The following is a 15,402-nucleotide window of genomic DNA, read 5'->3' on the forward strand; positions in this document are numbered from 1 at the left end:
CCATAAACTAGGGGGAGCTGGTGCAACACACAGCGGTGCAATGGACCAGTCTGTAAACTAGGGGGAGCTGGTGCGACGCACGGCGGTGCAGTGGACCAGTCCGTAAACTAGGGGGAGCTGGTGCAATGCACGGCGGTGCAATGGACCAGTCTGTAAACTAGAGGGAGCTTGTGCAATGCACGGCAGTGCAATGGACCAGTCTGTATACTAGAGGGAGCTTGTGCAATGCACGGCGGTGCAATGGACCAGTCTGTAAACTAGGGGGAGCTGGTGCGATGCACGGCGGTGCAATGGACCAGTCTGTATACTAGAGGGAGCTTGTGCAATGCACGGCGGTGCAATGGACCAGTCTGTAAACTAGGGGGAGCTGGTGCGATGCACGGCAGTGCAGTGGACCAGTCTGTAAACTAGAGGGAGCTGGTGCGACGCACGGCGGTGCAATGGACCAGTCTGTAAACTAGAGGGAGCTTGTGCAATGCACGGCGGTGCAATGGACCAGTCTGTAAACTAGGGGGAGCTGGTGCAATGCACGGCGGTGCAATGGACCAGTCTGTAAACTAGAGGGAGCTTGTGCAATGCACGGCGGTGCAATGGACCAGTCTGTAAACTAGGGGGAGCTGGTGCGATGCACGGCGGTGCAATGGACCAGTCTGTAAACTAGAGGGAGCTTGTGCAATGCACGGCGGTGCAGTGGACCAGTCCGTAAACTAGGGGGAGCTGGTGCAATGCACGGCGGTGCAATGGACCAGTCTGTAAACTAGAGGGAGCTTGTGCAATGCACGGCGGTGCAATGGACCAGTCTGTAAACTAGGGGGAGCTGGTGCGATGCACGGCGGTGCAATGGACCAGTCTGTATACTAGAGGGAGCTTGTGCAATGCACGGCGGTGCAATGGACCAGTCTGTAAACTAGGGGGAGCTGGTGCGATGCACGGCAGTGCAGTGGACCAGTCTGTAAACTAGAGGGAGCTGGTGCGACGCACGGCGGTGCAATGGACCAGTCTGTAAACTAGAGGGAGCTTGTGCAATGCACGGCGGTGCAATGGACCAGTCTGTAAACTAGGGGGAGCTGGTGCGACGCACGGCGGTGCAATGGACCAGTCTGTATACTAGGGGGAGCTGGTGCATGGGTCCCAAGTGCTCACAGCGGAGGATGCCACATTCCAGGGGCCTGTGATGCGCTGGCAGGGTGGGAAGCGGGCGCCTGCTTGGGGGCATGACGCGCCACGAGCGAGCTGGCTGGGTGGCAAAGGGCCCTGCGCCCTGGCCTGCCATGCCTCAGGCAGGAGCTGGGATCGCCCTCATCCTGATGCTCTCTAGAAAGTCCCCGTCCGGAGCAGTCTGGCCCCTGGCCCAGGTGGATTGTGGGGAACCAGGCAGTGCCCGGGAAAGGGGACACGGCTGTGCAGTGCCCTGGCTGTCAGATGCAAACATGGCCTGGCTCCAGACCAGCAGGGAACATGCCCGCCATAGGGGGCCAACCAGGCGACGAGGGTATTGCCACTGTGGGGACCTCAGGGAGGCTGCTCGGGGGACCCTGTGTGTGCCAGCAGCAGACCTGAGCTGGGCCTGGCACCTGTGGCATGCTCATTTGCCTTGGAGCAGCTAGCCGGAGTCCTGGCTTTCAGCCCCTTTAACCACTAGGCCCCACTCCCCTCCCAGAGCTGGGGATAAAACCCAGGAGTCCTGGCTCCCAGCCCTCCCCACCCGCTCTGACCACTAGACCTTGCTTCCCTCCTAGGGCAGGGGACTCTCTTGCTCTGTGACCAGTCTAGTCACGCTCCAGTATTTGATCAGCAGCCGCTCTGCGCTGAAGGCCGAGGGCTGGTCTCCCAGCCGGGCCGGTCGGTAGCTCACGGAGCTGGTGGGGTGGAAAGGGAAGGAAGCGGGAAGTGCAGAGAAGTGTCTGGAATAAAGATCTCGGGGGGGGGTCGGATGGAATAAAGAACAAGGGGGAGGGAAAGTTTTATCTCTTGCCACCTATGTTTCCTAAGGTAGGATGTGGTTAAAGCAGAAGTGTGGGCGCCAGGACTCCTGGGTTCTCTCCCTGGCTCTGGGGGGCAAGGGGGGTCTAGTGGGTTAGAGTAGGGGGACTGGGAGCCAGGACTCCTGTGTTCTAGCCCTGGCTCTGGGGTGGGAATGGGGTCTAGTGGTGCTGAGCAGGGTGGGGCTGGGAGCCAGGACGCCTGGGTTCTAGCCCTGGCTCTGGGATGGGAATGGGGTCTAGTGGTGCTGAGCAGGGTGGGGCTGGGAGCCAGGACGCCTGGGTTCTGTCCCTGTTGTGCCACTGAGTTCATACGCAACCTTCAGCGAGTCGCGTCCCCTCGCAGGGCCTGGGTTCCCCGGGGTGAGAGGGAGGCGGCATCTATCCCTAGACACCGCCTGTCTGTCTGTCTGTCCGTCCGTCCCCGTACACCGCCTCTCTCTGTCTGTCCGTCCCCGTACACCGCCTCTCTCTGTCTGTCCGTCTGTCTGTCCCCATACACCGACTCTGTCAGACAACTGTCCATGGTGCCGACCTACGTACCGGGGCCGGGCGACGAGCTGGGGCTGGCAGCTCTAAATCCCCTGAACGCCTCAGTCAGAAGGAAACCGAAAGCGGCCGGAGCCTTTCCTGGCCCGGGGCTGATTCCGGGAAACCCAGTGGGGGACCGGGGGGTTGCTTTCCTCTGCAGCCTGGGGTACGGGGCATTCGCAGGCTTGAACTAGTGTAAACGGTGGGTCCTCTGTCACGTGGAGTCCGTAACCCGTGATTTGGGGCCGTCAGTGTCTCGGCCCGAGGTCGGGGCCTGTTACGGGGGGCTGGGTGAGGGGCTGTGGCCTGCGCCGTGCAGGGGGTCAGGCTTGATCCCGTGGGTCCCTGTGGGGGTGCCTAGCCCTGAGTCCGAAGCAGTTAAACCGGCGCCAGCCTCCGCTTTCAGTTTCCATCTGACTCGTCCCCTTTTCCCTGGACCAGCTGCGGGGAAAGCTCAGCTCTGAGCCGCACGGAGGGACGGACGGCGCGGGAGGGAGACCGAGCGGACACCGAGCGCGGCTGGCCGCCCTCGCCCCAGGGCAGCTAGGGCCCCGGCTGCCCCCCTGCCCCCCCGGGGCTCGGATCGACTCGGCTCCGAGCACGGGGCTGTCGTCCCCGGGCAGGGGCCATCGCCTGGGTGTGGAGCCGAGAGCAAAGGGAGCCGCTGCTAACGTGGGGCTGGGGCCCAGGGTCGATCTGGGCTGGGCGAGCCGGCGGGTGGGGTCGGCACTGCCGGAGGGGGTGGAGAGCAGGGTCTGACCCTGGCCCTAAGACCTCAACCCTAACCCCTGACGCTCACCTAGCCTCCTTCGCCGTACCCCTCGCCCCATAGCCCTAACCCCATAACTCTACCCCTGGCCCCATAGCCCTTAGCCCTTACCCCATAACTCTATCCCTTGCCCCATAGCCCTTACCCCATAACTCTACCCCTGGCCCCATAGCCCTTAGCCCTTACCCCATAACTCTATCCCTTACCTCATAGCCCTTACCCCTCGCCCCATTGCCCTAACCCCATAACTCTACGCCTGGCCCCATAGCCCTTAGCCCTTACCCCATAACTCTACCCCTGGCCCCATAGCCCTTACCCCATAGCCCTAACCCCAAACTCTACCCTTTGCCCCATAGCCCTTGCCCCATAGCCCTTACCCCATAACTCTATCCCTTACCCCATAGCCCTTACCCCATAACTCTACCCCTGGTCCCATAGCCCTTAGCCCTTACCCCATAGCCCTTACCCCATAACTCTACCCCTGGCCCCATAGCCCTTACCCCATAGCCCTAACCCCAAACTCTGCCCTTGCCCCATAGCCCTTACCCCATAGCTCTATCCCTTGCCCCATAGCCCTAACCCCATAACTCTGTCCCCACCCCATAGTCCTAACCCCATAACACTACCCCTTACCCCCACTCCATAATTCTACCCCCACCCCATAACTCTACCCCATAGCCCTAACCCCATAACCCCTACCCTTTACCCCTAACTCTGTACTCCTAGCCCCATAGCCCTAACTCCGTCACAATGGCTGTGAATGGGCCCGCAGACCCCAGTGCCCCTTGCTCTGCTACTGGGAGCTGCGTCTGCAGTGAAACCCGCTTCCTTCCCAAAGCCCCCGGTTCTGCGCCATCTCCCTGGCTCTGCCCCTCTTTGGACGGCTCTGCTCAATGCCCGCGGGTGCCCGGGCTGGGCTGTGCCGGTCCAGCAGTGCTGGGGTGCTGCCGGGCCACACGAGCAGAGCCCTGGCTTGAGCTGGGGGATGGTTCTGGCTGGAAATGCAGGTTGGGGTTGTGATGGGTTCCCCCCAGGGAGCCACCTGGAACTGGGGTACCACTGAGCCCCCTGACCCACCAGCCTGGGCTCCCTCTCACCCTGTACGGCTGTGACACCCTGCAAAGTCCTCCAGCTGCACTTTCCCAGCATTCACACGGGGGGGGGCACACCCAGCTGCAGTTACACGCCGGGGCTCTCACCACCAGCCTCCCAGCCTGGGGCCCCAGAGCAGTGCCCTCCTGCCCTGGTCAAAGCTGGGCAGTATATGGGTTTAACACCCCGTCCGCCTCTCCCTCAGTGTGAAGAGAGCAATGCACACTTCTGCCAGCCAAGCCGAGATTTTCCCCAAGCACTCCAGGCAAAGCTCACGGGTTTGGATTAAAACATAAAATGAAAAGGAGTACTTGTGGCACCTTAAAGACTAACCAATTTATTTGAGCATGAGCTTTCGTGAGCTACAGCTCACTTCATCAGATGCATACCGTGGAAACTGCAGCAGACTTTATATATACACAGAGAATATGAAACAATACCTCCTCCCACCCCACTGTCCTGCTGGTAATAGCTAATAATAAAATGAGTTTATTAACTACAAAATATCAATTTTAAGTGATTATAAGGGATAGCAAACGGCTCAAAGCAGATTACCTGGCAAATAAACAAAAAACGCAAAGTAAGTTTAAGAAAGATGGGATATGAACTCGCAGATTCTCACCCTGATGGATGATACAAGCAGGCTGCAGATTTGTAAGGTGAAAGCTGCACCCAGGTGTTTCATACACAGGCTAGAAATCCCTTCTGCCTGGGCCCAGCACTTCCTCCCGTTCAGTCTTTGTTCCTTAGGTGTTTCCAGGAGTCTCTTTGGATGGGGAGTGAAGAACCCCAGATGGCGTCATTCCCTGCCTTATGTAGCTTTTACATCGGGCGGGAGCCCTTTGTTCCAAAACATGGTTCCCAGACCGGGTTGTGGGAAAACCCTGACATCCCAAGATGGAGCCCAGCATCATGTGGCCTGGTCGCATGGCCTTGGAGAGTCATAGCAGCCGTCCCTCCCAGGCTGTCTGTGGTGTTCTCAGGAAGGCTCCCCAGGTGGGAGATAAATGTCTCCTAAGGCCTGTTGTTTTTTCCTAATGGCCCATTGCCCTGAATAGGCCCTTCCCCACCAGCTGCCTTGCCTAGTGGGCATTCCCCAGGGGTAACTACATTTGATGGACAGACACATAGTCAATATTTATAACTTCAGATACCAAAATGTTACATGCACACACATAGGACAGTCCTAGTCAGCAAACCGTCACTTGTCCAGCGACACCTCACAGGACTTGTGGAAAATGCATCAGAATTAGGCCATAATCCTGTCATCCTAATAGCACTGTGAAGACTGCGGGGTGCAGTGTCACGGGGTCACCGGCTGGAAGAAAACCGAAGGGGAAACCGGAAGCAGTGTTTTGTTTCGAAAGGCCAGGTTGTGTCCAAAGGGAGCTGGGTTGTGTTAAAACCAAAGGGCCAGAAAGGGTAAAAAAACTGCCTAGAAATGCCATGGAAAAGAGAGGGGAGCAGTTGGGGGTCAAGTGATTCATTTGGAGCCGAAGTTCGCAAACGGGTGAGATTCTTCTAAAAACAAAAAATGGAAAAGGTTAAACATTTCATTCCGCCCCCAAACGGATTTATTCTGCGGGGTTTTGCTTTGGCAAGACCACCAGCCACGTTCCCCTCTTGGATGGAGTCGAAACAATTCTTTCCCCTGGATTTTCTGGCCACTGAATGGGAAAAAACTCAACCCTTTGCTCAGCCCGCGGCTGCCAGGCAGCTGGAGAGAGCTTGGAGATGGGGTCCAACTGAGGCAAGAGACCTCCACATGCCCCCATGGCTCCATCCCCGTGGCCTCTGGCTCCGCTTCTATGGTCCTTCTAGGGGCCCCATCACCGCAGCCTCATGTATTGTCCCTCACTCCACCTAGGGGGGCAGGGCGGTGCTGTTATCCCTATTGTACGGACGGGGAAACTGAGGCACAGAGCAGTTGAGACCGGGGATGGTCAGGCTTTGAAATGCTGAGTTCAGCAATGCCAAAACACCTTTCAAAACCTGGCCCAAGTGGCGGGGAGTCTTGCTGTAACCACTGGACCGTCCTACCTGTCCAGCAGCAGCCCCACTGGGTGTGATTCAAGGGGTACCGGCTGGGGCTCTGCAGCGTTGCCCAGGAGCGCCAGGGCTTGTCTGTCCCAGGGTGAGCTGCCGTGGGCCATGCTGGGGTCCGTATGCTGCACCCGGGGTGGGTGGAAGGGTCTCCCACAGTTTGGGGGGCCTGGCTCCGTGTCTCATTGTCCTCTGCCCCCGTGTCTCATCCCCTCACGCTGACCTTCCCTGCTCTGTGTCCCGCAGGCCGAACCCCCAGCGCGATGGAGATCCCCATGCTGGCCCCCATCTGCCTGATCGAGAACAGCCCGGCGGGGGAGCTGCGGGTGCAGCAGGAGGCGCTGCGGGTGCTGGCAGAGATCTCCCAGCCCGTGGTGGTGGTGGCCATCGCCGGGCTGTACCGCACCGGCAAGTCCTACCTCATGAACAAACTGGCTGGCAAGAGAACAGGTGGGAGACGTGAGCCCTGCCCCTGGGTGGCAGGACTCCTGGGTTCTCTCCCTGGCACTGGCAGGGGAAAAGGGTCTAGTGGGTCAGAGTGGGGGGGCTGGGAGACAGGACTCCTGGGTTCCCTCCCTGGCTCTGGGAGGGCAGTGGGTTCTAGGGGTCGGGGGGGGCAGGACTCCTGGGTTCCCTCGCTCTGCGACTGTCCCAGCTCCACCCCTCTCTCCCCAGGGTTCTCGCTGGGCTCCACATCCAGTCGCACACCAAGGGCATCTGGATGTGGTGCCTGCCCCACCCCCGCCGGGCCGGCCACGCCCTGGTGCTGCTGGACACCGAGGGGCTGGGCGACGTGGAGAAGGTGAGTGGGGGCGGGGGGCAGTGTATGAGAATCAGCTAGTTTGCAGAGCAGGATGGAACGGCCCTTGTAGTTCCCAGGGGCTTCTGGGACTTGTAGTTCCCAGGGGATGCTGGGCATTGTAGTTAAGGGCAAGGCATGCTGGGAAAGGGGATGGGGTATTTAAGGAGCTCCCGCTGCTAAGGGACAGACTCAGCGAGCCCCATGGAGGGGAAGGAGGCTCTGTCTGATGTGGGGTGATGCCCTCTGAGGGGGGCAGTGCCAACCCCGGGAGGGCTGGGGATGCCATGGCGGGGCTGGGAAGGGAGGCCCAAGGGCGTGGCTGGAAACACCTGTCGTGGCCGGGGAGAACTGTTGAGATAGCGAAAATGTTTCCTGTCCCGAATCGTGATGAAAAGTCAAAATGGGGGGAAAGTGTCAGGGCTTGAAAATTGGAAACGTGTCCTGGGTCCGGGTCACGCAAAAACTTGGATCATTTTCAAACATTTTGATTTTCCATCTTTTTTTTCTTTCTTTCTTAACTGGGTCTAAATTTACCAAAATGTTGGCAACAAGATGACACTTTGCCTTGAGAAACATCCAGTTTCCAGTTAGACAAACAGCCAGTCAGGCCGTTTCCACAATTCTGAAACTTTTCCCCCAATAATTTTTCAAATCGGGAAACCTTAACCGACCCTGTTTCACCAGTAATTTTGGTGTCAACAATTCAGCGGTCTCCAGTGACAATTTCATGACCCATTCTAGTCGGGAAGGGCAGGCCTGGGGTTTGGGGGAGCCAGCTTCAAATCCCTGCTCCACAGACCCCCGGTGTGACCTTGGACTCGGTTTCCCCACCCCGCCCGCCAGAGGGAGCGTGACGATAAATACATTCACTCTGGAGAGGGGCTCAGACCCGGCTGTTAAGATGGATTCTTTGAGAAGGATCCCGCAGCCTTGGCCATATGTCGGCATCGCTCTGCTGTAGGTGGAGGGAAGAGCTGGCATCGCCAGCCACCAGGGGGCAAAAAAAAGTCGGGACCCAAAAAATGCATGAGAGCAGCTGGACCCAACGGCGGGGGGGGGGGGGGCTTGTCACCTTCCCAAAGTTTAAATGGAGCCAAGTGGGTTAGAAACATACTTCAGTAAAAGAAGAGGAGCTCCTGCCCCATCCCGTGCCTCCGGGAGCTGCAGATTTAACGGGGTGGGGGAGGGGAATATGCCAACCCCAAATACTGACTCTCCTGGCTCCAAGAATGGGAATTCATTGTGGTCTGGACTGGGACCCCAGAGAGCTGGGAGCTGTTCTACTAGCCATCCCTCCCCCATGCCTCAGTTTCCCCATCTGTGCATGGGGCCGGGGATCCCGCCGTGCTCTGCGATGGGCTGTGAGCTCTGTGGCTGGGATGCGCTCGGGCCAGTGACGGTGGGTATCGTTCCAGGGCGACACGAAGAACGACACGTGGATCTTCACGCTGGCCGTGCTGCTCAACAGCACCCTGGTCTATAACAGCATGGGCACCATCAGCCAGCAGGCCATGGACCAGCTGCAGTATCCTTGCTTGGGGGCCGGGGCTGGGAGTTTGGGGGGCCCCATGTCCCCAGAGAAGGACCCCGTAGTTCCATCCAAATTCATCACCCCCAGCGAAATCGTGACACCATGGCCCTCTCTAGCGGCCTCTCTGCATGGTGGGTAACAACCCACTACTGCCACCAGCTGGCAGAATCACTGCTTTGCCTGCAGTGCTGCAGGGGGCTGCTCTGGACCCTGGAGGTGGTGGGTTCGATCCCTGCTTCCTGGTGTTGTGATGGAATATCCTCCCCTTCCTCCGGTCCCTTCTGAGCCCCCATTGCAGGTGGGTTGGGGGGCCCTGAGGGATCAGGACCCCCCTGCGGGGGGCACCATGTATCCAGTTCCTTAACCGACGTGACAGAGCTGACGGAGCGCATCAAGGTGAAGGTGGCAGGCGAGGGCAGCTGGCAGGAGGGGGAGGATTCGGCCGAGTTCCTGTGGTTCTTCCCGGCCTTCGTGTGGGCCGTGCGGGATTTCGTGCTGCAGCTGGAGCTGGACGGGCGGGAGATCACCGAGGATGAGTACCTGGAGAACGGCCTGAAACTAAAGACAGGTAGGGGAGTGGTGCTGGCCCCAGGGTGGCACTAGGGGGCGCCGTGCTGCAGGGGGCGGGGCAGGGCTCTCCCCGGCAGTCGGGGCTGGCCCCAGGATGGCACTAGGGGGCGCCGTGCTGCAGGGGGCGGGGCAGGGCTCTCCCCGGCAGTCGGGGCTGGCCCCAGGGTGGCACTAGGGGGCGCCGTGCTGCAGGGGGCGGGGCAGGGCTCTCCCCAGCAGTCGGGGCTGGCCCCAGGATGGCACTAGGGGGCGCCGTGCTGCAGGGGGCGGGGCAGGGCTCTCCCCGGCAGTCGGGGCTGGCCCCAGGGTGGCACTAGGGGGCGCCGTGCTGCAGGGGGCGGGGCAGGGCTCTCCCCAGCAGTCGGGGCTGGCCCCAGGATGGCACTGGGGGGCGCCGTGCTGCAGGGGGCGGGGCAGGGCTCTCCCCGGCAGTCGGGGCTGGCCCCAGGGTGGCACTAGGGGGTGCTGTGCTGCAGGGGGCGGGGCAGGGCTCTCCCCGGCAGTCGGGGCTGGCCCCAGGGTGGCACTAGGGGGCGCCGTGCTGCAGGGGGCGGGGCAGGGCTCTCCCCAGCAGTCGGGGCTGGCCCCAGGGTGGCACTAGGGGGCGCCGTGCTGCAGGGGGCGGGGCAGGGCTCTCCCCGGCAGTCGGGGCTGGCCCCAGGGTGGCACTAGGGGGCGCCGTGCTGCAGGGGGCGGGGCAGGGCTCTCCCCAGCAGTCGGGGCTGGCCCCAGGATGGCACTGGGGGGCGCCGTGCTGCAGGGGGCGGGGCAGGGCTCTCCCTGGCAGTCGGGGCTGGCCCCAGGGTGGCACTAGGGGGCGCCGTGCTGCAGGGGGCGGGGCAGGGCTCTCCCCGGCAGTCGGGGCTGGCCCCAGGGTGGCACTAGGGGGCGCCGTGCTGCAGGGGGCGGGGCAGGGCTCTCCCCGGCAGTCGGGGCTGGCCCCAGGGTGGCACTAGGGGGCGCCGTGCTGCAGGGGGCGGGGCAGGGCTCTCCCCGGCAGTCGGGGCTGGCCCCAGGGTGGCAGTGGGGGGCGCCGTGCTGCAGGGGGCGGGGCAGGGCTCTCCCCGGCAGTCGGGGCTGGCCCCAGGGTGGCACTAGGGGGCGCCATGCTTGCAGAGGGGGTGAGTTTTGTTCGAGACACAAACCCAGGCTGGTGACACCTTGTGGGTGTTACTGGTCCCTGGGAGTTCGGACGTTCACTGTCCCAGCCACATTCCAGCTTGGACAGTTCCCCGGCTCCCCTCAATCCCTGTGGATATTGTTGTCTCTTCCCCCCAGGGGCATCTGTCCAGCAGCCGCCGCGCTGCCCCCCAGAAGCAGCCACATGGCAGCACAGGGCTGCTGCCCAGCTCCCGTCTCCTCCCCAGGCAGCAGCCGGTGAGCCCAGCTCTACAACCTGCCCCGCGAGTGCATCCGTCAGTTCTTCCCGGCCCGGAAATGCTTCGTCTTCGTCCAGCCGGCCGGCAGGAGGGACCTGCCCCGGCTGGAGGAGCTGCAGGAGGACGAGCTGGAGCCCGAGTTCCGGGAGCAGGTGGCCCGGTTCTGCCGCCACGTCTGGGAGACGTCGAAGCCCAAGACCATCCCAGGCGGCCACGTGGTGACCGGGGCCAGTGAGTGTCGGTAGCCCTTGGGCCAGGGCTGTCCCAGAGTCAGGGGGCCGATGCCCTGGAACTGCTCCAAACGAAGCCAGCCAGGACTCTGCTTGAGCCTCTGTCACCCGGGCAAGAAGACTACACGGCTTCGGCCTTCCTGGGTCTGACCTCGGAGCGTTCAGCCCCCTGTTCTCCCCACAGCGAGTCCCCACAGCCAAAGGGCCTGTGCTCCTCCCCCCCGCCCCGGCACAGTGTCACCTGGTTGCATCCCCCTCTTGGGTCTCAGGTTATGAAGGGCACGGGCCATCGCCCACGTGCAGCCAGCTGGAGCCACCTCACCTGCCCCGAGGGTCTCAGCAAAAGTCACACAACCTTATTCCCACCACCGAGGCATTGGTGCAATACAGAGGGAAACTGAGGCACACACAACATTCATGGAAAACAGTCAGGCTCACATAGGCTCACGTACAACATAATGAGGAAAAAGCCACTTCATCACGGGGTCACCAGCTCCCCATGCGATGCTGGGGCCAATGGGGCTCGTGGGCGGGATGAACCGAGCCGGGAGGGGGTCCCCTATGGCCAGCACTGGTGGGGCCAACGCTGGAGCCTGCGCCTAGCTCTGGGGTGTGTGGTTAGGAGGGTCGCTAGAAAATTGTCAAGAGGTGGAACAAAGCCGCGGAAACGACCCGCAGGGAGAGAACAAGCCGGGTAGGGGGGAGCCCAACAGAGGAGATCTGGTTAGTGGATCCCAGGGGAGATGGGGAGAGGCCTAGATAGGAGGGTGGGCGCGTCTCCCCGGGGAGGGACACCTGGGTCCCAAAGGGCCGTTTGGGCAGCAGAGAAAGGCAGAGCAGGGCCCTGCGGCTGGGGTGGGCGGGGGGTGAAGCGAAGCGCGTCCCAACGAGAGATGAGGCACTAATTGCTCAGAGGGACTGGTGCACATCTGGGCTTGGGAGGGGGGCATGTCCCATGCTCCGTGTCTCTCCTGCAGGGGGAGGGCAGGTGAAGGGGTGCAGGGAGGGGCAGGGAGCAGCCGGGGTCCTGGAGGTTGTGGGGAGGCTCTGGGAGGGGCTGGGGACCCTGGCTCTGACCCTGCCCCTCCGGCCGTGCTGGGGACCCTGGCTCTGACCCTGCCCCCCTCCGGCCGCGCTGGGCCCCCTGGCTCTGACCCTGCCCCCCTCCGGCCGTGCTGGGCCCCCTGGCTCTGACCCTGCCCCCCTCCGGCCGTGCTGGGCCCCCTGGCTCTGACCCTGCCCCCCTCCGGCCGCGCTGGGCCCCCTGGCTCTGACCCTGCCCCCCTCCGGCCGCGCTGGGCCCCCTGGCTCTGACCCTGCCCCCCTCCGGCCATGCTGGGGACCCTGGCTCTGACCCTGCCCCTCCGGCCACGCTGGGCCCCCTGGCGCTGACCCTGCCCCCCTCCGGCCGCGCTGGGCCCCCTGGCTCTGACCCTGCCCCCCTCCGGCCATGCTGGGGACCCTGGCTCTGACCCTGCCCCTCCGGCCACGCTGGGCCCCCTGGCTCTGACCCTGCCCCCCTCCGGCCGCGCTGGGCCCCCTGGCGCTGACCCTGCCCCCCTCCGGCAGTGCTGGGGACCCTGGCGCTGACCCTGCCCCCCTCCGGCCGCGCTGGGCCCCCTGGCTCTGACCCTGCCCCCCTCCGGCCACGCTGGGCCCCCTGGCTCTGACCCTGCCCCCCTCCGGCCGTGCTGGGGACCCTGGCGCTGACCCTGCCCCCCTCCGGCCGTGCTGGGGACCCTGGCGCTGACCCTGCCCCCCTCCGGCCACGCTGGGCCCCCTGGCGCTGACCCTGCCCCCCTCCGGCAGTGCTGGGGACCCTGGCGGTGACCTGCGTCGACGCCATCCGCAGCGGGGCGGTGCCCTGCATGGAGAGCGCGGTGCTGGCCCTGGCCCAGATGGAGAACTCGGCGGCGGTGGGGGAGGCCGTGGCTGTCTACGAGGAGCAGCTGGCGCGGCGGGCGGCGCTGCCCACGGAGAGCGTGCAGGAGCTGCTGGAGCTGCACGCCCAGTGCGAGCGGGAGGCGCTGCGGGCGTTCATGGCGCGCGCCTTCAAGGACGACGACCGCAGCTTCCAAGGGGAGCTCATGGTACGGCCCCTCGCGCCGGCCCCAGGGGTTATGGGACAGCTGCCCCACTGCAGGATGGGCAGGGATGGGGCTCCCCCGATCCCGTTCCCCGGGTATCTCCCAACCCCGGCCCCTGCTTAGCTGGAGACCCAAGATGCAAGACCAAGGGGACCCGGCCTCATCTCCAGCCCTGGCTGCATGCGGATTGGCTCACATCCCTGCCCCATTTGGGCCCTGTCCTCGCTCACCCCTGCCCTGTCTGTGCCCACCTGGCAGCGCCATCTGGAGGAGCAGAAGCAGGAGATCTGCCGGCGCAATGAGCTGGCGTCGTTGGATCACTGCACGGCCACCCTGCTGGAGCTGTCGGACGAGCTGGACGACCAGATCGGCAGGGGGTCTACCTGGTGCCCGGGGGCTACCAGCGCTTTCTGGACGACCAGTGGCATGTGGTGGACAGATACTGGCAGGTGCCAGGGAAGGGGATAAAGGTAGGAGAGGGCTGGAGTCTGGCTCTGTCTGTCTGTGCGTCCCCTCATTCTGCAGCCCAGGAAGCCCTGCTGAGAACCAGGGATCAGGTGCAGCATCAGAATGTGTCTACCCCACCCTCACAGCCCCCCCGCTGTCAGTGTGGCCCCGGCCAGGTTCCCGTGGCCAGCCCAGTCCTCAGCCGCTCTGCTGGGGCTGCTGGTGGGGGGCCAGTTAGTGTCCAGGTGATGAGGCCATTTGTCCTGTTACAAACTGGGTTCAGCCCCCAGCTCATCCAGAACAGGCGCCGAGGGTGTCGAGTGGGAATGACATGCTAACTATGGAGCTGGCACCCCCTAGAGGGGAAAGGGCCCATGCCCCCTTCCCAACCCCCCTGAGCTAGCCAGTCCCCTGCCCTGAGACTGGATCAGAGCCAGCAACCCCTAGACGGGAAAGGTCCTGTCTCCCAGCTGCCAGCTGCCTAGCCAGCCAGTTACTCTCCGGTGCCGTGATCCAGAATCCCGACCTGGATCCAGCCCCACAGGACAAATCGCCCAACCCCGTGGCTCCCACTCTCCATCCCCAGGCCAAGGAGGTGCTGCAGGAGTTCCTCCAGTCCAAGGAGGACGTGGCCCAGTCCATCCTGCAGACGGACGAGGCCCTGACGGAGAAGGAGATGGCAGGTACCCACTGGGGGGACGTCACGCCGCTGGGGTGGAGGGGGAGGGTGCTTGGGCTGCAGCCCGGGCAGTCAGAGTCACCATGGCCCTCCCCGTGCCAAGCCACCTCTCTCTCCCTGGCCCAGCCGAGCGAGCCCGGGCCGAGGCGGCTGAGCGGGAGCAGGAGGTCCTGAAGCAGAAGGAGGCTGAGCTGCAGCAGAAGCTGGAGGACCAGGACCGCAGCTACCAGGAGAACCTGCGGCAGCTGGAGGAGAAGCTGGAGGACGAGAGGAAGAAGCTGCTGGAGGAGCAGGGCAAGATGCTGGATCAAAAACTCAAGGTACCGGTGGAGGCTGCGGGCGCTTGGCTCTGGGGGGGCAGGATGGGCACAGCCTGGGGAAGGGCACCCCTGCCACCAGCTTCAGCCTGCCCGGGGGTGGGACTTCCATGCACGGGGTAGCTGGGACACTGGCAAATGGCAGGCAAGGGGCGGGATCCCCCCCCCACCCATGGGGCAGGGGCTGTCCCATGGGGCGGGCTGGGGATCCCCCTCACGCTGTCGCTGCCCCCCAGGAGCAGGCGGCCCTGCTGAGGGAGGGGTTCCGGGAGGAGGCCGGACGCCTGGAGAACGGGATCCGGCGCCTGCAGCAGCAAACGAGGAGATCCGGAAGCCGTCATGGATCCACTCGGCGCTGGGGATGCTGGGCGACGTGGCCTCCCTCGTGCTACCTGGCTACGCTGGCAAGGCTGCCGGGGTCTTCACCAGCCTCGTCCGGCGCCTGTTCTGAGGGGCCCCTGGCCTCCCGCTCGCCTGTTCACACGCAGAACCCCCCGCCACAGGACGCGCCACCAGCGAGCAACTTAGTCACGTCCAGCAAAGCATTGGGTGGTTCTGAGAGCAATACCAAGGGCTCCCAACTGCCATGCTTCATGGCCTGGGCTGTCCCCCCACCCCACTGGGGTCAGGAAGAAATATCTCATCCCACAGGGCCTTGCAGGGAGGGTGCACTGTGGGAGACGTGCTACCTCAAGATGCAGAGGACTTGTTGGAGAGGGATAGATTCATAGATACTAAGGTTGGAAGGGACCATTATGATCATCGAGTCCGACCTCCTGCACAACGCAGGCCCCAGAATCTCACCCACCCGCTCCTGCGAAAAACCTCTCACCTCTGTCTGAGCTATTGAAGTCCTCAAGTCCTCAACCATCGGATACCGGGATGGTTGGGGCTATTAGCCTGGTCTGTGGGGCAGGACCCAAGCGAGGTGGCCACCAGAACG

The 15,402-nt window shown here is 63.1% G+C and overlaps 1 pseudogene across 1 annotated transcript; it reads left to right on the forward strand.

The window, feature by feature from the left end:
• Positions 1-6,663: 6,663 nt before the first annotated feature.
• On the forward strand, positions 6,664-14,910 carry LOC144279638 (guanylate-binding protein 1-like; annotated as a pseudogene). Its single transcript, XR_013348685.1, has 10 exons — positions 6,664-6,867; positions 7,093-7,219; positions 8,635-8,744; positions 9,107-9,318; positions 10,688-10,930; positions 12,739-13,019; positions 13,275-13,486; positions 14,050-14,146; positions 14,269-14,462; positions 14,696-14,910. The product of XR_013348685.1 is annotated as a guanylate-binding protein 1-like (transcript).
• The last annotated feature ends 492 nt before the right edge of the window (positions 14,911-15,402 follow it).

Source organism: Eretmochelys imbricata, chromosome 24 (genome assembly GCF_965152235.1).
Source record: "Eretmochelys imbricata isolate rEreImb1 chromosome 24, rEreImb1.hap1, whole genome shotgun sequence".
Lineage (NCBI taxonomy): Eukaryota > Metazoa > Chordata > Testudines > Cheloniidae > Eretmochelys > Eretmochelys imbricata.